Source organism: Amblyraja radiata, chromosome 6 (genome assembly GCF_010909765.2).
Source record: "Amblyraja radiata isolate CabotCenter1 chromosome 6, sAmbRad1.1.pri, whole genome shotgun sequence".
Classification (NCBI taxonomy): Eukaryota; Metazoa; Chordata; class Chondrichthyes; order Rajiformes; family Rajidae; genus Amblyraja; species Amblyraja radiata.
Window position 1 is genome coordinate 64,036,023 of NC_045961.1, and position 24,342 is coordinate 64,060,364.

Here is a 24,342-nt window from a genome sequence, read left to right on the forward strand (position 1 = left end):
TTCTCCAATTAGGACTTAAATGACTATTTGTCCAACTGTAACGACTTGCCTATTTCCTATACTTAACCTCAGCCTTTGAAGGCAAACACATCATGTTTTCTTCTTCTGGACATGTGTCACTGCTTTCAAGGAACTATGTGCTTCTACCTCAAGGTCTCACTATTCAAAAACATACCCCATGTTGTCATTCATTGTGTTTGTCTGGCCGAATTTAATTTCCCAAAGTGCTTCATTTAACTCTGAGAGTCATTAAATCACTCAGCGCGGAAGCAGGCCCATTGGTCCAAGTCACCATTTGTCCATGTTTGGCCCATATCCCTCTGAGCTTTTCCTACCCACGTACCTGTGCAAATGCCTTTTAAATGTTGTTATTGTCCCTGTCTTAACTACTTCCTCTGGTAGCTCATTCCATATACCCCTCGCCCTCTGTGTGAAAAGGCTGTCCCTCAAGTTCCAATTAAATCTTTCTCTTCTCACCTTAACCTACTTGTTATTGATTCTCCCACCCCAGGAATAAATGATCTGTGCATTAACCCTGTACATTCCCCTCATGATTTGACACACCTGTATGCTATCTCTCCACACCCTTCTGTACTTCAAGGTGCCTGCCTAACCTCTTCCTATACATCAGATCCTCAAGCCAGACTAGTCCAAGTTAAATTCCAACTGCCTTTACCGTGCCAACTTTCTCAGTTGTTCCGGGAAACTTAGACAACCTTTTTCACTTCCACTATATAACCAATTTGGGTGTCTTTTGCAAATTTACTAATCACCTCCATTCTCTTTCAAATTCTTAATGTATATGAAGAACTATAAAGGACCCAGCACAGATCTCTGTGGAACACCTCTGGTTATAGGTCTCCAATCTGAAAAGAAAGCTTCCATTACTGCCCTCAGCCTCCGACAGCCAATCCAATTTTGTATCAAATTGGCTATCTCACCCGAGATCTGACGTATTCTAACCTACTGGACCAGCCTACCATATAGAACATTGTCAAAGGCCTTGCTCAAGTCCAAGTAGATAGCATCCACTGGTTTGGCCTAGTCAATCCTCCAGGTTACTTTCTCAAAACACTCAATCAAATTAGTGAAACATGATCTCCCATAAAACAGAGCTGTGCTGATTATCCCTAATCAGTCCTTTCCTTTCTATAAGCAAATAAATCTAATGCCTCAGAATATTTTCCAATAGAATTCCCATCAGCCTGTTGCTCCCTGGCATGTCCTTGCAACCCTCCACTTTTCTAGTATCGCACCCTCGGTTAGAAAGGGTACAAAACTCTCTGCCCTTGCCTCCCAAAATTCATCTGATCAAGCCCCAGGGATTTATCCAACTGTATGTGCTTTGAGACCACCTCCTCCTACATAATATTGAATTGCTTCAATATATTGTTGTTTTCTTCCCTGAACTCATTGCATTCCATGACCTCCTATATGGTAAATGTTGAGGAAAAGTATTAATTTAAAACTTTGCCTAGCTCTCCTCAGAGGATTTTTCTGAATATATCAGTTTAAATGTCAGGATTTGGGATTTGCTGGCAAAGCCATCCCTAAATGTGTTACAGAAGATGGTGGTGGGGCTTCTTCATGAGATGCTGCACATGTAATCCCAATGTGTTTATAGATAGGAAGCTCCTCAACGTTAACCAACTTTAAAATAAAATCTGTCCACTTACGTCAATACTGTTTATAGAACATAGAACAATACAGCCCAGGAACAGACCTTATCGCTCTGCGCCAGCTATGATGCCAAATGGCCTATATTCCACCATTTGTTGCTTGTTCATTCTTAAATGTTCCTCTTATATTTGCTTTCACCATCTCCCCTTGTAGCACATTCTAGACAACTACCACACTCTGTGCAGCAATTTTGCCTTGCATAATCTCCTTTAACCCGTCCTCTTTCACCTTTAATGCTTTTTGGTTTTCTAACATTTCCAGCATGCGAAAAACATTTTGACTATCTACAATATCTATGCCTTATAATTTTATATACTTCTGTCATAAAATGTCATACATCTGAGGTCGCTCCTCAATCCCTGATGCTCCAGAGAAAACACTGCAAGTTACGGAGTATGTTCTGTGCAAAAACTGCATTACATATATTTCCAACATTACAAAAACAACATTTAGCTAACTGTGAAGCACACTGGAATGCTTGAGGCTATGAAAAGCATTTTGTGAATGGTTTGAAATCTTGTATCCTGTCGTAACGTTCAGAATGTTTGAACACAATGGTAATTTCTTCTTCTTTTCACCTATGATCTGGGTTTCATTAATAATAATAGTTATTGCAGTATTTTTCTGATTTTAGTCGGAATCTATCTTGTTGGGTTGGGCTAATCACAGATGTTGGTAAAGCTATACTTGGAGAACTGGTGTCCAGTTCTGGACACCCTTCTATAAGGAGGATATAAATAAACTGGAAAGAGTGCAGAAGAGAGTTATGAAGATGTTACTGGATCTCAAAGATTTGAGTTATCAGAAGAGCCTGGATAGGTAGATTATTTTTCCCTGGACTGTAAGAAACTAAGAGGGACCTTACAGAGGTGTATAAAACAATGAGAGGCAATGAAAAGATCAATAGCTACAATCCTTTCCTCAGGGTAGAGGAGACTAAAGCTAGAAAGCACAGGCATAGGTTTAAGGTGAGAGGGGAAAGATGCAAAAGGGATCTGATGGGTTGCTTCTACACACAGATTCATATGGAATGAACTGCCAGAGGAAGTGATGCAGCCGGGTACAATTATGATATATAAAATACATTTAGACAAGAACGTAGATAGGGAAGGTTTTGAGGGATATGAGCGAGTGCAGGAAGTGGGATTAACTCATTTAGAAACTTGGCCAGCATGGATCAGTCGGGCTGAAGGGCCTGTATCCATCCTGTACAGCTCTATGACTCCATGATGAACAATATCACATGCAGGAGAGGTGATCTACTAACCTTGCTGACTCAGCTGTGCTTAGTGTCATAGGAACCTCTGAAAATCCAAGGATTTAGCAAGAATTCAAAACATGAATATTTCAGCATGAGGCAATCCACAAAGAGTGTAGATATGGAATAACAAATGCTGCCTCTTCAGATTGGACAGCCAACATATATTTTAAAGGAGAGCTTAAAGACTTCAGGAGTTAGTAAAGGGACATGATACAAATAGTCTGTACATAAATGATTCAGCAAAATTGTCCTCACTGAGGTTTTAAAAAGCATTGCATAATGTATACGGTGTGATAGGGTAGAGACTATTGCGTAATAGTTTGATTGATAAAAATACATCTATTGATGCTTCTGAACACATCATCAGTGATGTAACCTGGGGTCATTGGCTTTTTCGGGTCTTTCAACATCAGACACCCTCGCCCAGGCAACCCAGCCGTGGTTGATCAGACCACGACTTATGTTCAGGTGGCATTCACTCCTCCCCATGGACCTTCTCTCCTGATCCAGAGCCATCTCGAGGCCTTCTCCGCTGCCTCTGTGTTGTTCTTGATGGCTCTTCTCCTCGCCACTCCGTTGATGCCCAGTGCACTCAAGGCTTTGTAGAGTGATGGCCCTGCAAAACCTCTGCAGCCAACCTCGATGGGCATACACCTTGCCTTCCAGCCCTGCTTACGGCAGTCTATGACCAGCTCTTATTACTTGGTCATCTTCCTCTCGTGGGCCTCCTCCTGATGGTCCTCCCACGGCACTGTCAGTTCCAACAAGACGGTGTTTTTGGTCGCCTCTGAGACCAGGAGGAAGTCTGGTGTCAGAGTGGTTGTGGCAATGTGCTGAAGGAACTTCAGCTGTTTCACCAGGTCTACAGAAAGCTGCCAGTCCATCGCTTTCAGAGGATTCCTGACTGATTCCTGGCTGCTGTGGTTCTTGGCAGCTGCACTCCGGCCATCACAAAGGTGATCATCTGGGTGGTGGGCCGTGCTCGTCTGCAGCTGCTGATTCCTGCGCTGATGGCTTCTGCAATGGGTTTAAGAACCTGGTCGTGCTGCCAGATGTACCGGCCCTGCCCAAGAGCCTTTAGGCAGCAGCTCAGGATGTGTTCCAATGTCCCCTTGCCTGAGCATTGCGGGCAATCCAGAGATTCCGCTTTGCCGCAGATGAAGAGGTTCGATGGGCTGGGCAGGGCATCATACACTGCCTGGAGCAGGAACTTGATGTGGTGTGGTTCAGCCTGCCAGAGCTCAGTCCATGGCCTGCTCCCACCTTGTCCAGGCTCCCTGCTGCTTCAATCCAACTGCTCTGGTACACCTCTCCTCTTCCACCACTGCCCTCACTTCCTCCTGGACCAGCCTGCGCCTCTCCTTCCTCTTGGCCTTGTCAAACTGGCGAGTTGGTAAGATTCCCAGACCAGCTCTTGCCCGAGTCACTGCTCTCACCAGGACTCTGTGGTGTATCTGAGACTCTGCTTCCAGCATGGCTTTGTCGGCTCTCCACTTCCTTCCAGTTTTCACCTCCACCCCTGCCTGAGCCATCTTGGGGTTGCTGGAGTCCCTGTACAGCATCACCTCTCTGGCCCGAGTCACCTTAAACTCCTCCTCCAGGGACTTCAGGGGCAGCTGGAGCTTGGTGTTATTTCCGTACAGGGCGATGCTGCTAAGGCTCCTGGGCAGTCCCAGCCACCTCCTGAGAAAGCTGCTGACTTTCCTCTCGAATCTCTCTACGATGGATATTGGGACTTCGTCGACAAACAGTGGCCAGAATATCCTTGGCGGAATACCATGCTGGTAAATCCATGCCTTCAACTTGCCTGGAAGTCCCGACTGCTCTCAACCAACTCTCCAGCTCCTGACAGGTTGCCTGGACAGATGGTGTATCCTTCAGGCTACTGTTAAACACCTTGCCAAGATTCTTCATTGGCCATTCGGAGACAGTTGGGATTGGTGTCCCTTCGATGCTGAAGCGGAACCTGTCCATGACTTTGCCCTTCTTCAGCACCAGTGACCTTGGTTTTCCTGGTTTAAACCTCATCCTTGTCCATTCAATCAGTTTCTCCAACCCCTGCAGGATCCATCTGCCTCCTGCACTGACTCAGGGGTGACAGTCAGGTCGTCCATGAAGGCCCTGATTGGTGGTTGGCGCACTCCTGACTTGGTCCGAGGGCCCCGGCACTCTGGCTCAGCAGACTTGACGATCATGTTCATCATCAAGGCAAAAGGGGTCACTGAGATGGTACAGACTGTGATGATCCCAACCTCCAGTCTGTGCCACTCTGATGTTACTGACCCTGATGAGACCCTCATGCTGAACTGGTTGGAATAGTCCAGGGTGAGATCTGGCACTTGGCCCGGCACATGATGCTTGGCCATGACTGTCTGGATCAGCTTGTGCGGGATGGAGCCGTAGGCGTTGGCCAGGTCATGCCAGAGCACTGCCAGGTATCCCTTGTTTTCCCTGGCTTCTCTGGTGATCTGGGTCACCACTCCAGTGTGCACTAGACACCCTGGCACTCCAGAAAAGCCTCCCTTTTGCACTGAGCTGTTGATGTAGCCATTGCTGGAGAGGAACTTGGTCAGCCGCCTCGCCACTATGCTGAAGAAGATCTTGCCTTCAATGCTTAACAAGGAGATGATCCTGAACTGATCGATCTTCTTGGAATCTTCGTCCTTTGGGATCCAGACTCCTTTAGCGAATCGCCACTGCTGCGCCACTTTCTCTCTCCTCCAGATGACTTTCAGGATCTCCAACAGCCGTTTCAGTAACAAGGGGCAGTTCTTGTAGACCCTGTAGGGGACTCTGCTCGGGCCAGGGGCTGAGCCAGATCTTGCTCTCTTTACAACGTCCTGGACCTCTTTCAGGAGTGGCTCTCTACTATCAAACTCCTTGATGGGTGGAGGTGGTTTTATCAGAATGTTGCACTGGCCCAGCTCCTGCTGCCTGACGTGTCGCTGTAGATGGTGTGGATGTGCCGGTCGATCTCCTCCTTAGAGCGAGCCAAATTCCCACTGCGCTTCTGCCCTTGCAGTTACATTAATTACTTACCTTTGCAAATCAGGTAATGCATATACATTAGTATTTTTTCTGATATACCTGTATAAACAGTTGAAACTTTTTAGGGACCACTGGAATATACCATTGTATTTTCAAAGCATTTAAAATCAATTTTGCAAATGTATTAACACATGTGTGTAGGAAAGAACGGCAGATGCTAGTTTAAATTGAAGATAGAGATAAAATGCTGGAGTAACTCAGCGGGACAGACGGCATCTCTGGGGAGAAGGAATGGGTGACGTTTTGTCTTCTATCCAGCGATGCTGCCTGTATACTCTGGAATTTAGATGGATGAGAGGGAATCTTATTGAAACATATAAGATTATTAAGGTTTTGGACACACTAGAGGCAGGAAACATGTTCCCGATCTTGGGGCAGTCCAGAACCAGGGGTCACAGTTTAAGAATAATGGGTAAGCCATTGAGAACTGGGACGAGGAAACACTTTTTCTCACAGAGAGTTGTGAGTCTGTGGAAATCTCTACCTCATGGGGCGGTGGAGGCCGGTTCTCTGGATATTTTAAAGAAAGAGCTAGATAGGGTTCTTGAAGATAGCGGACACAGGGGATATGGGGGGAAGGCAGGAACGAGGTACTGAATGTGGATGATCAGCCTTGATCACATTAAATGGTGGTGCTGGCTCGAAGAGTCGAATGGCCTACTCCTGCACCTACTCCTGCACTCCTGTCTATTGTCTATAGCACAGAGCGGCCCCAGCTCGTCGGGCGTCGCCGGCCGCCGCCGGCCGCCGCCACTCCTTCACCGTGGTGACCTCCATCCGACGACAGCGGACGCGGCCAATCAGTGCGGCGATGATGCCATCCCAGCGATGCCCCTTCCTGACTGACAAGCGTGGAGACCAATCTGTGTGGCAGCGACTGACAGGAGAGGAGACCAATCTGCACATGCGCGATTTTAAAGATTTTTAAACCTTAATAACTTTTACAATATGCCATCAACCAAAATAAAAGTTGTTGCACTTGAGCACAGGAGAATGGTGAGTAAGGTGGCGAAAACTCATAGCTCTATCGTGTACCGTGTTTGCGCAAATAGAAAAACTACACAAACGGGAAGAGCACAAGATCAAAGTTTTAGCTATGTATAGATCGCATGAGTACTTCCATGTAGTTAGAATTAATATCAGAGCACCTACTCTCATCTTGGAATTTATGAAGATATTGTTTTTTAGAAATAGCACAAACTTGCATGGGCCCTTATGTTTGCAATTCTTCCATTGTATTTTTCCAATGCTGTGAATTTTTGTTTTGTTGATCAAGAATTTATCCATTTAACTTTTGAAAGTTAAACTGAATCTATTAACGCATTGATTCTTAGTCATAGTAATTCACTGTTTTAATAATATTCTCCCAGTTTTACTTCCCTTCTCTTGCCAGTTATCTTAAATTTGTAATTTCTGGCTGCTGACTATTCTTTATTTCTTATATTAAAATATTAATCATTTTAAAGGCTACTATTAAATGTCCCTTTAAAATTATCTGTATTTATTTTCTTGCATTCTGATCATTACCTTCTACTTATCTAGTGGAGGATTACTTGAAGGTATTTGGGTTATTTCTGCAAGATCATCTAGAGAAAATGTGCCAGTCAAGTGATGTCCTTTTCAAAAGAGCAGCACAAATGCATATGTTTTTGTAATTAATGTAAGGTAGTATTCAAATAAGGTTATACGGATGAATGGAATTTCTAGTTTACCTAAGGTCCAGGGTGTGATTGATGGCACAGAAATTGTATTCTGTTGAATTTAGGTATCCACAAAATATCAATTCAATTACCACCAAACCAAGTGATTCAATTCCTTCGAAGTCCAGATAACTATTACCAACTATTACCACCAACTATTACCACCAACTATTACCACCAACTATTATCACCATGCAGCTAGTTATCGGGATAGTTATGACTCAACTTCAATTTGATCTCTTAAGGGAAATCCAGCACTTTGGAAGTGCACATTTGTTGATTTGCAATGCAATTATCCATAACATGTGATATCGTACTGTGCCCTTCACAGCAACAGTATGAGGGCCTGTCCCACTTGCATATTGCAATTTTTTTGGCGACGTCTTAGTTGCAGCAAGTGGCCGGAAATTTTCAACATGTCGAAAATCCAGCGCCGACCAGAAAAATATACGACTCTTTGGGTGACTATTCACGACCATACAGGCATCACCCCGCGACATGTCATGGGGTGATGCCTGTATGGTCGTGAGTAGTCGCCCAAAGAGTCGTACCTTTTTCTGGCCGCAGCTGGATTTTCAGCATGTTGAAAATATTCAGCCACCTGCTGCGACTATGACGGGTGCCGGCAGTCGCCGAAAAAATCGTATAAGTGGGACATGCCCTTAAAATGTTTCAACTTTGCATGGCTTTGATGAATTCACTTGAGGTAAATCAGCAACCCACTCACAGGAGTCCTCGCTGACAAGGAGCAATGGACATATTTTCTTGTAAGGCCACAAAGTGCTGGTAACTTAGTAGGTCTGGCAGCATCTCTGGAGAACATGGTTAGGTTACATTTTGGGCTGAGACCCGGCAATCAGGGTCAGTCTGAAGTGTCCGTGAGATTGTCAGCGACAGTCTGAAGAAGGGTCTCAACCCAGAGATGTTGCCTAACTTGCTGTGTTAGTCCAGTACTCTGTGTCCTTTGTGTATTAACCTGCATCTGCAGTTCTTGGTTTCTATATTTTCTTGGAAACCATGTTTACTAAACTCACCGGAAGTCTTTCTTGATCACCATAATTTGTTGCAGTTGCAGTTCACATGAATCTAAATAGGAATTCTCATAATTTATTATGTATCTAATCAGCATCTTCTTCCTTTGCCCAAAGAGGATTATTGTTTGAGTGAGGACTGATTAAGTATTTCTTTCCTACTAGACATATAAATGAATAACAAAATGCCATGTGTGGATAATTTAAACTGCAAACCTCTATTTCCTATCATAATGTTTTACATAATCACCAACACAACATTTCCTGCTGTTTTTTGAGATCTTTGGTCACAGAAGATAGTTGATTTCTCCAACTGGACAGCAAAATCATGGGAGTGAAGTCACACCCATCAAACGAATGAACCAGGAGATCTGCAATCTTGTGAGGACCAGATCTCACCCATTCAAGACTGGGACACAGATTTATGGGGTCCAAATACGACCTTCAGAAGGCCATTAAAAAGTCTAAAAGGGACATTTGCTCTAAACTTGAGGATGAGACAGATGTTCGACGGCTGTGGCAGAGTTGCACGCCATCACTTCCTTCAAAACGAAAGCTAGTACCACTAATGACTACATCCACTGTATCAATCTGCAGCTAGTTATATGATGCTTATGACTCAACATAATTTTGATGTCTTGAGGGAAATCCAGCAGAGGTTGGAAGTGCATTTTTGCAGATGGTACAAGAGGGGCTGGGGTCAGCAAAATGCTGCAATGCAATTACAGCATTGATCAAGGCATCGCTCCCAGAGGAGCTCAAAGTGTTTTGATGTGTCTTCTTGGGGCCTGATAGCCCCCAATTGGTATTGCAATCTCAGTCACCAAGGCTGACATCGGAAGTCCCTTCAACAGAGTGACACCTCAGGAACCAACTGGACCTGATGGAGTGCTTGGTCGCGTTTTCAAATTCTGCTTGACCAACTGGCTGGCTGGACATCTTCAACCTCTTATTAATGAGGTTTGAGGATGCCACCTGTTTTAAAGTGGCATCAATAGGAGTGCCCAAGAAGAGTAAGGTGACATGCTTCAAGGACCACCGACCAGCACTAACATCCATGGTGATGAAGTGCTATGAGAGGTTGATTATGGCTCATATCAACTTCTACCTGAGCAAGAATCTGACCACATGACAATTTGCCACAATAGATCAACGGGGAAACAATCTTGCTGGGTTTCCACTCTACACTGGGCCACTTGAACAATAAAAACACATACAGTATGAAAGGCTGTTGTTCATGGACTACAACTCGGCATTCAACACTGTCATCCTCTCCAAATTGATTATCAAGCTCAAGGAACTGTATCTCTGCATTCCATTGCAATGAATCGTCAACTTCTTCATCAGCAGAACATAATTGTTACAAATTGGCAACAACACTTCCAAATCAAAACCCATCAGCACAAGAGCACTTCAAGGATGTGTGCTCACCCCCCTGCTCTACACAGTCTAAACCCATGACTGTATAGCCAGACACAGTTCTAGCTCCATCTTTAAATTCACCAATAACACAACAGTTCTTGGGCAAATTATGGGTAATAATGAATAAAAATATAGAAGGGAAATTGATTGTCTGATTTAATGGTGTCAGAACAATAACCTCGCTCTCTGTGTCAGTAAGACCAAGGAGTTATTTATTGACTGTAGAAGAGGAAGGCTAGGATGATCAGCCATAATCACATTGAATGTGATTCGAATCTGGCTCGAAGGGCCGAATTGCCTACTCCTGCACCTATCGTCTATTGTCTATTGATTGAAAAACCTGTCTTCATCAATGGGTAGGTGGTGGAGAGAGTCAAGATTCTGGGCATGTTTAACTCTGAATATCTATCGTGGATCCGGCACATTGATGAAATCATAAAGAAAGCTCATCAAAGCTTGTACTTCCTTAGAAGATTGAGGAGATTCAGTATGTCGACAAATACTCTCTGTAACTTCTACAGTTGTGTGATCGAGAGCATATTGACTGATTGCCTCATGGCTTGGTTTGGCAACACAAACACTAAGGAACAAAGAAGTTGATAAAAATTGGTGAATACTACCCGGCCCTTCACAGGTATTGACTTACCCATCATCGAAGGGATTTACAGAAGGTCCTACCTCATAAAGGCTGTCAGCATCATCAGAGACCCACAACACCCTGGTTTTCATTTCACTCCTGCCATCGTGAAGGAGGTGGAGGAGCAGTAAAACTGTGACGTCCAGGTTCAGGAACAGCTTCTTCCCAACAAATGTGAGGCTATTGAACATGCCAAACTCCAACTAACAACAACGTGAACTACAAACTGTTTTGGTTGCCCGAGCAACATTTTGTTTTGCACTATATTGTTTTTTTAAATTTATTGAACATTTTTTTTGTTCGTTTATTATGTTATGTGTGGAATACTGTGTTCAAGTAAGAATTTTGTTGTTCTGTTTTGGTACATATGTCAATTAAACCCTTGTGACTCCTGCCATCTGATGACAGCTGCTTTATGTCATGGAACTGCTGATGGATGTATCCCTGGCCGTCCATTCATGCCTCTTAGGTTTCATGTTTTTTTTGGCTCATGGATGGTAAACTTGGGAACCTGACAAGTGTTACTGCCCCGAGAAAAAGCAGCATCAGTAATGTAGACTCCAGCTGTGCAATTTCACAATGCCCTGGGGTGGGAGATTGCAACCTTCACGTGGTTCACCCTATTTCGACTAATGCAATCAACCCGACGTGCACAAACAAGATCAAATAGAACAAGTTGACCTACAACTTTAGGCTGTGCATGCCATACACAAGAAGAAGTCTATGCCCTGCATTTATTCATCAGTGGCATGACTGGTCCACAGGCAGTTCCTCTGGCACAGTGGCTCCCAAAGATCTTATAGCGGAGCAAGATAGGCTACTCCTGCTAAATACAATGGGCTGACGTGTAGTACGCTACGGAGGGGATCCTGGGCATTTTTCCCAGCCCATTTTAGTAACCGGAGCCTACCTGACCCGACCCGACTCGCAGTGTAATCAATGAACAGTTTGTGTGTGTGATATAGGGTTAGATTCATCATTCTGTCAGTTCATACTTCTTGTCAAGAATAAAATTTGACTCTGGTAATTGTCTTTTTTAATATATTTTAAATCATTTCTTTTTAAATGGCTCACAAGCAGTGTTTGAGTTGATTTTGTAGTAACCGGAACCGACCCGACTCGCAGGGTAATTGACATTGCGGGGGAAGTTTTTGTGCGTGATATAGGGTTAGATTCATAATTCTGTTAGTTCATAATTCTGTTAATTCTTGTTAAAGAATAAAATGTTTATAAACACACATACATGAATGTGATATAAATGTATATAATCATATAACACACACAATTATATTTCTTCTGATCCAATGATGAACTTTATTTCAGACTAGACAAGGGACATTAAATAAGAAACATTGTAAACCTCCCCACAACTTCACACACACTAGGCCTTATCCCCGGACCCCAGACTACCTCTCCCGCTGCCCCGGGCCGCGCACCCCCTCTCCCGCTGCCCCGGGCCGCGCACTCCCTCTCCCGCTGCCCCGGGCCGTACACTCCCTCTCCCCGGGCCGCGCACTCCCTCTCCCCGGGCTGTGCACTCCTTCTCCCCGGGCCGTGCACTCCTTCTCCCCGGGCCGTACACTCCCTCTCCCCGGGCCGCGCACTCCCTCTCCCTCTCCCCGGGCCGCGCACTCCCTCTCCCTCTCCCCGGGCCGCGCACTCCCTCTCCCTCTCCCCGGGCCACGCACTCCCTCTCCCTCTCCCTGGGCCGCGCACTCCCTCTCCCTCTCCCCGGGCCGCGCACTCCTTCTCCCCGGGCCGTACACTCCCTCTCCCCGGGCCGCGCACTCCCTCTCCCCGCTGCGGAAACAAAGATCCGATCTTTGACCGGAAGCAAGATGACGGAACAAGATGGCGGAGCAAGATGGCGGAACAAGATGGCGGGGGCTGGTTGCTAAAATGGGTCATATAATCACCCATGAATCCGCCCATGAGCGTACTACACGTTTGCGTGAGAGTAACCCATCTTGCTCCGCTATAAGATCTTTGGTGGCTCCTGTCATACAGAATTAGTGATTCAAGCTAAGCTGATCGATAAGTGGTTGAATGGCTAAGTATCTTTAGAACAAGGAGTGTCAAGTTCAAATTAATTGAATACAAAAATAAATGTTTGGTCAAGGAAGTAACATTTTAATGATAGGCAACAGCTTGGAGGATAACATACTCACATGGGCCTACAACTTCAGACAAACATTGTACATGCCTGAATACCTGTCATACGTGCCCTAATTAATTTGCCGTTAATAGAGTAGACTAATTTTTACATTTAATTTTTCTGTGTGAATTGAATCTTGGCTCAGTGGAATTGTGTTATCAAAAAATGTATATCCATCCGCATCCAAACTCAGCAATTTAATCAATTTTGTTCAAATCATAATCATTGATATCATGTATTAATTTAGGCTTTTAAGCTTTGGTAGACTGGATATATATCCATGGCTTGGTTTGTAATAAGAGCATTTCAATTCTGTGAATGAATTCTTTAAAAAAAATTATAGAGTGATTTCAGCATTAAAGTTTCGCATTCATCAATGATATTGTATTCCTTTATAGAATAGAATAGAATAGAATATGTTTATTGTCATTGCACAAAACTGAGCAACGAAATTCCATTTGCTTCTCCTCCGTTAAAAGAAATACAACACAACAACCAATACACATATGTACAGTTAATAGTAAAATAATAGATACATTTTTTAAAAAGTTTAAAAGAATTTAGCGGTATTCCTCGAAGTTACTTCTTGCTTCCCAGTGTTCACTATTGGAGTTAAGCTCTTTTACCGCACATGGGTAGAAACTATTTTTTATATAATGTGGGCCAGGACCAGCCGTTCAAAACATTTCATCACGGTCGAAGTGAGAGCAACAGGTCTATAGTCATTCAAGCTCGTAATTAATGTTTTTTTGGGTACAGGTACGATGGTAGCAGTCTTAAAGCATTTAGGGATAGTGCACGTTAACAGAGAGAGGTTAAAGATTTTACTAAAAACCTCCACCAACTGGTCTGCACGGTCCTGCAATACTCTCCCTGGGATGCCATCTGGTCCAGCAGCCTTCCTGGGGTTGACCCTGCGGAGTGTTCTTCTGACGTCCTCCGTACTCACAGCGAGTGGCGGGTTGTCAGTGCTGGGTGCGGCTGCAGGTGCAGGCTCTGCCTCATTCAGCTCAAACCGGGCGAAAAAATGGTTGAGCTCCTCAGCTAGCGAGTTGTTACTGCTGCAGATGATAGGCCCCCCATTGCCCTTATAGTTTGTGAGTTGCTGAATGCCCTGCCAGACACGCCGAGGGTCCCTCTCGTTGAAATACCCCTCTATCCTTCTTCCATAGGCTGTCTTTGCCTCCTTAATGGCTCTCTTTAGTTTAGATCTGGCAGTGCTGTACAATTCATCACTGCCAGATCTAAAGGCTGAGTTCCTTTCTCTCAGCAGGTTCCTGACATCCCTGGTCATCCATGGTTTATTGTTTGGGTAGCACTTGACCTCCCTGTTGACAGTGACATTGTCAATACAGTTCTGTATATAGAACACGACTGTGGATGTATATTCATGTATGTCCTGGTTTGCAAACAAGTCCCACTCGGTGCGCTCAAAACAGTCCTGAAGTTGGGCGGCAGCGCCTTCGGGCCAAGTCTTTATGCTTCTCACACTGGGCTTGGTTCTCATAATGAGAGGTCTGTATGCCGGGGTGAGAAAGAGTGATAGATGGTCAGACTGGCCGAGATGAGGGAGAGAGGAGGCTTTGTATCCATCCCTAATGTTGCTGTACACGTGATCCAGTGTATTTTGACCTCTCGTCGGACACGTGACATGCTGGTGGAATTTAGGGAGGCCAGTTTTTAGATTAGCCTGATTGAAATCTCCAGCCACGATGAAAATCCGATCAGGATGCGCATTCTGTAATTTGTTGATTGATGCTAGCAGGGTGTTCAGTGCTAGCTTGATGTTGGCACTTGGTGGAATATAAACAGCCAGAATAACAACAGCTGTGAACTCCCGCGGCAGGTAGAAGGGATGACATTTCAGTGTAATAAACTCCATGTCTGGTGAACAATGTCTCTCGACAACGTTTACATTCGTACACCACTTGTCATAGGAGTAAATACATAGCCCCCCCCCCCCCCTCTGCTCTTACCAGAGTCACTGCTTCTGTCGGCCCGGTATGCTGTGCGACCTATGGTAACACTAGCCCTACAGAAGCAGAAATCACCATCTCCCACATTGTAAGCTGGTCTAGAGGGTTAGATCGAATGTGATCCAGGGTGAACTAGTCAATTGAATATGAAATTGGCTCGAAGGTTGAAGTAGAAGGTCAGACATTATCTGGCACGAAATGTTATAGCTTTTTTCCTGTATCTGTACAATGTGGATGGCTTGATTGTAATTATGTATAGTCCTTTTGACTGGAGAGCACACAACAAAAAGCTTTTCACTGTACATTGGTATACGTGGCAATAATAAACTAAATTAAACTAAATTGATCAAAACGAAACGAAACTAAATTGATCTAAACTAAACTAAACTAAAGTTAGAGAGTGATCCAAGGGAAGATGAGGTTAACATACGATGATCGTTTGATGCACTGGGCCTGTGCTTGCTGGAGTTTAGAAGGATGAAACCAAATAATGAAAGGCCTGGATAGAGTGAATATGGAGAGGATGTTTCCACTGGTGGGAGAGTCTAGGACCAGAGACCATAGCCTCAAAATAAAAGGACGTACCTTTAGAAAGAAGATGAGGAGGAATTTAATGAGTTAGGTGGGTGGCACAGTGGTGCAGCGGTAGAGTTGTTGCCTTATAGTGCTTGCAGAGCCAGAGACTCGGGTTCAATCCCGACGGCTCGGGTGCTGCCTCTACAGAGTTTGTACATTCTCCCCGTGATCACTTGGGGTTTCTCTGAGTTTTTCGGTTTCCTCTCACACTCTGAAGACGTACAGGTTTGTAGGTTAATTGGCAACTTATGAACTTGTGAAGAGTGGTGGTGGAGGATATTAAACATTTGACAAACACGGTCCTATTCCTGTAACTGAAATCAGTTTACAGTAGTTTAGCACCCTCTACAGTCCTAACATTTACACCTTGGCTTTGTTTTGTTAGTAAATCTACAGACTATTCTCACAATGCCCTTTTAAAGAGGTTATTTGCAGTTGACAATAAAGTTCAGCGGTCCAAACAATGATCCCTGCTGGACACAACTGTAATTGGTCACCTATTACCATTCAGATTATTTCCTAATTGTAGATACTCAACAATTATTGATGGTTAAATCTAAGTAGGAAAAATAATTTCAGAATTCCCGACCCTGCAAAAGACTTTTGAGGTATCTTATCAAAGGCATTCTAAAAATCAATTTGAATGAGATATGTCACTTCTTCCACTGATTTAGTTATTTTTCAACTGATTATTTGTTTGCAGAAGATTCATTCATGAAATCACTGATCAGTGTTAAAATTTCCATGTCATGCAACCATAAGGTACTGGGATGAGGAGGGCAAGGGAAATGGACGGAGTAAAGTTTTTCTAGAGATATTGTAGATTATTCAGTGGATACATCTGTCCAGTTAGAACTCACTGCAAATATTTTAAAAGCAGTACCTCAATAATCATAAATCATAACACCAAAAATGCCATTTGCCCCATCACATTTGCTTCAGAAATCAAAAACTAACCCTCCTATCCTGATAGCTTCTAATTGGAGATAGATTGGACAGAGAAACTCTAACTAAGTTATAGCGCATGCTGAATGAGCACACAAACACCTATTTTGATGGCAATTTGGCAAGGATCTGGTAACAAATCTAATGACCTAAAAACAGGTAGTCCCTAAAAATGTTGGAAGGTATTTCTGTGAGAAATTAATATGTATGCCTGGAATGGAATGAAAATAATATGTCAACTTCATGCTGCCTGATCATTAAAATGATTTTGGATTAGAGCAAATATTTTCTTCACTGTTCATGAGTTATGTATAGTCAAGACATGTACAGTTTGTCTTCAAGCTATCCTACACTACTTAAAGACACCCTGGACATCTTATGGTTAAGTTATATTGTGATTATTCATGGGGAAATTGCTCGTCTCTGACATTTTGAATGATGTATTTGTGCAGTTGGTGTACAGGATGTGACACACTTTATCTTAATGAAGAAAGGAAGCCCTCCAGATATATGATGTTAACAGACAGGGAAGTGTAATCAATGTTAAAGGAAGAAGCATGGGTCAAAGGACCAGAGTGTAATGCTGCAACATTTTGATGACCTAGAAAATGATCTAGGTCTTTACTGCATCTTCAAATTCCATATGCTACTAACCGTACCACCAACTTTATCCACCAACCTATTATGCCCCAAGCAGTAAGATTACTATTTGAAAGGGCAAAAGTGTAGACTTGCATGGTTCCACATGGTGGGCTGGTCTAGAAAGTTGGATCACATGGATCATCCATTTTAAAGAGGTCTGTAAAAATGAGGGTTTACTGTATTGAACTTGTGCTTCAATATAAAGTGGGAAAGACACAAATAGAAATGTTATCATACACCTTCCTAAATTTTTTTTTTAAACTTCAAGTTCAAGTTCAAGTGAGTTTATTGTCATGTGTCCCTGTATAGGACAATGAAATTCTTGCTTTGCTTCAGCACACAGAACATAGTAGGCATTTACTACAAAACAGATAAGTGTGTCCATATACCATAATATAAATATATACACACATGAATAAATAAACTGATAAAGTGCAAATAGCAGATAATGGGTTATTAATAATTAGAGTTTTGTCCGAGCCAGGTTTAATAGCCTGATGGCTGTGGGGAAGTAGCTATTCCTGAACCTGGTTGTTGCAGTCTTCAGGCTCCTGTACCTTCTACCTGAAGGTAGCAAGGAGATGAGTGTGTGGCCAGGATGGTGTGGATCTTTGATGATACTGCCAGCCTTTTTGAGGCAGCGACTGCGATAAATCTCCTCAATGGAAGGAAGGTCAGAGCCGATGATGGACTGGGCAGTGTTTACTACTTTTTGTAGTCTTTTCCTCTCCAGGGCGCTCAAATTGCCGAACCAAGCCACGATGCAACCGGTCAGCATGCTCTCTGCTGTGCACCTGTAGAAGTTAGAGAGAGTCTTCCTTGACAAACCGACTCTCCGTAATCTTCTCTGGAAGTAGAGGTGCTGATGAGCTTTCTTGATAATTGCATTAGTGTTCTCGGACCAGGAAAGATCTTCAGAGATGTGCACGCCCAGGAATTTGAAGCTCTTGACCCTTTCAACTATCGACCCGTTGATATAAATGGGGCTGTGGGTCCCCCTCCTACTCCTTCCAAAGTCCACAATCAGTTCCTTGGATTTGCTGGTGGTGTTGAGGGCCAGGTTATTGCGCTGGCACCATATGGACAGTTGCTCGATCTCTCTTCTATACTCTGACTCATCCCCATCAGTGATATGCCCCACAACAGTGGTGTCGTCAGCGAACTTGATGATGGAGTTTGCACTGTGACTGACTACGCAGTCATGAGTATAGAGTGAGTACAGCAGGGGGCTGAGCACGCAGCCTTGAGGTGCTCCCGTGCTGATTGTTATCGAGGCTGACACATTTCCACCAATACGAACAGACTGTGGTCTGTGAATGAGGGAGTCGAGGATCCAATTGCAGAGGGATGCGCAGAGACCCAGTTGTGCGAATTTGGTAACCAGCTTGGAGGGGATGATTGTGTTAAATGCCGAGCTGTAATCGATGAATAACAGCCTGAAATATGAGTTTTTGTTGTCCAAGTGGTCCAGAGCGTAGTGGAGGGCCAGCGAGATCGTATCCACCGTTGATCTGTTGTGGCGGTAAGCGAACTGCAGTGGGTCCAGGTTTTTGTCGAGGTCTGATTACAAACTTTATTTGGGATTATAAAACACATAGAATCCATAAACGGCATCTATGCAAACCCAAAGAAACTGGTGGACTGGCTCTCCCCAATTTTTTATACTATTATTGGGCAATGAATATTAAAAACGTAATCTATTGGTTGGACAACACGGGCCAACAGGTTAAATGGTAAATAACGGAGAGAGAGGATTGTTCGCCTTTTAATATAGACACGATTCTTCTCTCTCCAATAAATTTGAAGAAAACACTATATGAGAAAAATCCGATTATCCACAGTGCCTGATGAATCTGGAGACAAGTGGTCAACCCTTAAACTGAGAAATGTATCTCTTCTTTCACCAATTGCCAATAATCCTTCGTTCATGCCATCAATTTTAGAAAAAATGTTCACATATTGGGAAAGATTAGGAATCAAAAAACTCGGAGATCTTTATGAGATGGGAACTTTTTTCTCATTTCAAGAAGTACAGTCGAAATATCACCTTAAAGATAATCAATATTTTAGATACCTTCAAATTCGAGACTATCTGAAATCATATACCCAAGACTACCAATCTTTGTTGCCAGACATACTAGACGAATGTATGAATAGAAACTCGAAGTCAGACAAGTTAATATCATATCTGTATAACACCCTTTTAAATATAGAAATCCCATCGTCAGAAGTAATTAGAAGAGCTTGGGAAGATGAACTAGGCCTAAAAATTCTAGAAGACAGATGTGAAGAAAACCTTCTATATATACACATTTGTTCGATTAACGTTAGGCATTCGTTAATTCAATTTAAAATACTGCACAGACTATTATTAAAAGTCTAAACTGAATAAGATCTTTCCAAATGTATCTCCTATTTGTGATAAATGTCTTCTTCAGGAAGCAACTATAACACATTCCTTTGTCTCTGGACTAAAGTTACATAATTTTTGGAGAGGAATTTTTGAAATTTTTTCAAAAACACTAAAAATAAAATTGGATCCCGATACGGAATTGATTATTCTAGGTACATCAGAAGCCTGCTCTGAGCTATCACTATTTCCAAGACGTTTCCTTAATTATGGCCTGATAACGGCGAAAAAACTAATAATCACATTTTGGAAACATACATCTGTCCCTACTCTTAAGATGTGGATTATAAACATGTCCGGGACGCTACATCTTGAAAATATTAGACTTGTCTTGGCAGAAAAACGAGATCATTTTTCGAAGACATGGACATCATTCATTGATTTATTACAAGGATAGTACGGTACAACTCAACTTTGGATTTAAATCTAATTACGGGTTGGGTGAGTTGGGTGGGGAGGGATGCGAGGCAGGTATATCACCACTTTTTTATTTATTTCTTTTTTTATCCTTTTATTTTTCTTATTTTTTCTATTCCTCTCTTCTTTCTTTCATTTATTCACTCTTTGGCTACACCACTTTGGTAGTCTAGGGGTTCTATCTTTGCACATTTCACTTTTTCTCTTTCTTGCTTTTTCTCCTTTCTTTTCGTCAGACTTTGCTAAAAGTTAAAATTGAAGCAGAACAATAACTGTATTTTTTATGCCGTTGGTTTTATTTTTGTACATTTGCTTCTAATAAATTTTAAAAAAAACAAATAGAAATGTTATTATATCTGACATATGATAAAATAATGGACCGATTGGGCTTATATGGTTGCCTTGCCTGGGTCGCCGCACTGGAGCTCTGGCGAGCTGGACCGCCGTGAGCAACATCTCCGGGCTGCGGGTTTGCGGAGCGGAGAGGCGGCGTGCGGAGAGACGGCGTGCGTAGAGGCGGCAAGGCGGCAGTGCGGAAAGCGGGCGCCGACTCTAACATCGGGAGCCTGGGAGCGCCAAACCGGCGCGGCCTTGTCAGCTTCGGCAGCCGCGGGCTCCAACCAAGAAGCGGCCGTTCCAAGTGGCCCAGCCGCCGAAAGGACTCTCCCGACGCCGGGGCAAGACCACCCGGTGAGAACGGCCAGGGACATCGGGCCTCCGTAGAGGCAATTGCGGTGGCCTCAATAGGCCTGACTTTGGGGTGAACATGGGGTGGGGACTGGACATTGTGCCTTCCTCCACAGTGCTATCCACTGTGGGGGGATGATTTTTTTGTCTAATTGTAGTCCTGTAGGTCTGTGTCCAAGATGGCTGCCGTGAAGAGAGAGTGGACGCTGGCGCGCTTTGGCTACCGCTGCTCCCTCTTCACACTGTTTTTGATTTTCTGTTTTTGGATTGAATTCTGTTTTTAATTTGTGTCACTGTGATGTCTTTAATTACTTGTTTTATTCCGATTATATGTTTTTATTCCGATTACTATGTAAGGTGTCCTTGAGATGTATGAAAGGCGCCCATTAAATAAAATTTATTATTATTATTATTATTATATTCACTGGAATTTAGAAGGATGGGAGGGGATCTTATAAAAACATTGACTTTCTTAAGGGATTAGACAGGCTATATGCAGGAAAAATGTTCTTGCTTGGGGAGTTCAGAACCAGGGGTCACAGTTTAAGAATAAGGGTGAGGCCAATTAAGACTGAGATGAGGAAAAACGTTTTCAGCCAGTTGTGAATCTGTGGAATTCTGTGCCACAGAAGGGAGGCCAATTCACTGGAAGTATTCAAGAGAGAGTTAGATATTGCTCTTAGGGCTAAAGGAATCAAGGGATATGGGGAGAAAGCAGGAACAGGGTACTGATTCTGGATGATCAGCCATGTTGAATGGCTGACTCGAAGGGCTAAATTGCACCTATTTTTTATGTTTCTATCTCATTGACCTCCAAGGGAGGACAATTGTACCATATCATGAAGCTTTCAAATTAGATCTTAAACAATACAATACATTACATGCACATTACAATTTAATTTGAAACTGTTGAACATTATCAGTATGTTTTACTCATAATCTGAAGCTGTCATAATACATAGAATCCACACTGTGATTCGGGGAGAAGCTTTATAGCCACTGGGAGGTGGCTGCTAAGGAGGATCTGGCAATGACTTTTCCTGCGACAGACAACAGTGAGTTACCTCCATAGTTACTCTAGTTGGCCTTGTCTCCTTTCTTGAAGGTAGTCACAATTACAGCATCTCTGAGGACCCCTGGAATATAGACCACTTCCTACACAGGGGCTACAAAACTGTGGATTGTGACATTAGGATTTCAGCGGGGATATGTTTGGGGATATGAGTTTTCTTTTTTCTTTTTGATCAGAACTGATGGCAGGGCTGGCCTGAGTAGATTGCTGTGGGATGGTGTCAAGGATGTTCATGTCAAGGCCAACAACACTCTGGAACTAAGCACTGGCAGTTGCTTCATTATTTCATCACAATAATGCATCACAAATGCCAGGGGCTATTTTGAAATTGCAATTTGTCACAGAGAAGATCAGCATTTTATCCTGCATCCTTTCTTGAATGTCTTTGGCTTGGATAACTACTGAGAGAAGATGTTTTGCCAGTCTCTCCCAATGCTGTTAAAAAGTGAACAATGCTTTGTTCTTCCAGGCTGCCACTTTAATAAATTATCAAATAGACAAAGAGTGGTGTTACATTTGTGAATTAATCTCCCTCCTACAAGTACATATTCCCATTCAAATGTTCAATGTAATACTTTTCATGCATTGCAGGATTTCTACTCAATTTAAATATACTTAAAGTTAACCGATCAACCACAGGAATGCATCTGCGTCCTTTGAAATTTCGATGAAATATATTTCCATTTGGCATTCTTCTCACATCACCAATGGAGGTAGCTATGCCCAAGGAGTCTGTGCTGACTCTCAGAGAAACTTGATCAAGCTCAATACTCCTGGTTAAAATCTTACTTTTAAGGATTTTATACATCTCCCTTCTTCTTCTTATCGAGTCCATACACAATTTAGAAGTTGTTCAGCCAGAGCTGAACACACTTCTCGGCATCTGCATACAATGGTGTCTGTCTTGTCGCTTCTTGTGCTTCTTGTGCTTGGAGGTGGAAAGATTGGTGGAAACAGGGCCGCGACGTGAATGCTCTTTCCTTGACCCCATACATCTCCCAATCTACTTAGATGTAGCCATTGTACCTATTTTGTAATCTGCACTTTCTCTGGGACAATAACATTCTATTTTGCAGTCCTTTTTTCAATTTATTTGCACTATAGTCATAAATGGTATAATTGTACATGTATAATTTGCCTTGATATATAACCATATAACAATTACATCACGGAAACAGGCCATCTCGGCCCTACAAGTCCGTGCTGAACAATTATTTTCCCCTAGTCCCATCTACCTGCACTCAGACCATAACCCTCCATTCCTTTCCCATCCATATACCTATCCAATTTATTTTTAAATGATAAAATCGAAATAGTATGCAAAACAATGATTTTCAATGTATCTTGGTACGTGTAACAAAATAATCTAGATACTAATACCAAGACTCTATTTTGAGGAAACTATAGGTTATCTAAATGGATGCAGAGACCCTTTAACTAATGTGTTAATCTCAATGTTCTTCTTTTGCTATCAAGGTATTTAAATTGGCAGATCACTTCTTCGAAAACAAAATTTAGCTTGTATTTATCTTTGGGTTGAGAAGGAAATGCTAAATGATTAAATAACTCACACCTTTTGTTTTTTGATAGAGACCTCTTCTGCATGTGCACAGGTCTAATCATGACAAAAAAAAATCTGACAGTTACCAGAGTGTCAAGGCTTGAGATGAAATGCCAGCAACATCAGAGAGGTGTACTCATTTTTGCCAAATTTTCATCTGTGCCTCTGGTAACTTCAATAACAGATATCAATTATACAACATAAACAAGCAAAGCAAGATAACTATGCAGAGCCATAATGACAAACTCCACCACACAAATGTGTTCCAAGAAAATGAAACTTATTTGTACATGATCTTGCAGAGGGAGATTTTTATCTGGCACCAATGAGTTATATCCTTATCAACACATTTTCTTATCTATGAAAAGCCAGCTCTGTACTTCTGCACTAATAAATGATGATTTGTCATCAAGACCACTATAGCTAGGTAGAAGATCAGCCATGATCTTGATGAATGGCAGAGAAGGCTCGAAAGGCCAGATGATCTTTTCCTCTTCCTATTTCTATTATTTTGTTTTCAATATGGTTCAATACTTTGTGATCTCATCATTCAGTGATTGACACTTTGTGCTGACTGAAAGCTTTCTTTTACTGAAGAATCTATAACAAAATATACAATCCTGGAAAATCTCAGCTGGTCAGGCAGCATCTGTAGTGGGAAATGGACAGATAGCATTTCAGGTTGGGATCCTTCTTTGGAATGATGAGAGAGAGGAGAGAACTGAGGGAAATGGATATAGGTAGGACAAAGCCTGGCAAATGACTCATAGTCTGAAGAAGGCTCCTGTCCTATGTCTCCAGAGTGGAGAACCAGTGAAATGGTATTTGTTGACTTGTTGTGGTTGCTGAGCAGAATCCCTGGATGATCCATGAAACTCATGGTCTGCTGAGGGCTGGAACTGTGGTGTTTAAGACTGGTGATCCAGTATCATACAAGAAATCCAGATAAACTTCCTGACAGTCACAAAGAGCACAAGAGACTTTGAGCTCACCTGGACAATAGACAATAGACAATAGGTGCAGGAGCAGGCCATTTGGCCCTTCGAGCCATCACCACCATTCAATGTGATCATGGCTGATTATCCCCAATCAGTACCCCGTTCCTGCCTTCTCCCCATATCC

General features: G+C 42.9%; 1 pseudogene; it reads right to left on the reverse strand.

Moving 5' to 3' along the window:
- Window positions 1–3,444: 3,444 nt before the first annotated feature.
- LOC116974723 lies at window positions 3,445–9,779 on the reverse strand (annotated as a pseudogene).
- Window positions 9,780–24,342: the final 14,563 nt, after the last annotated feature.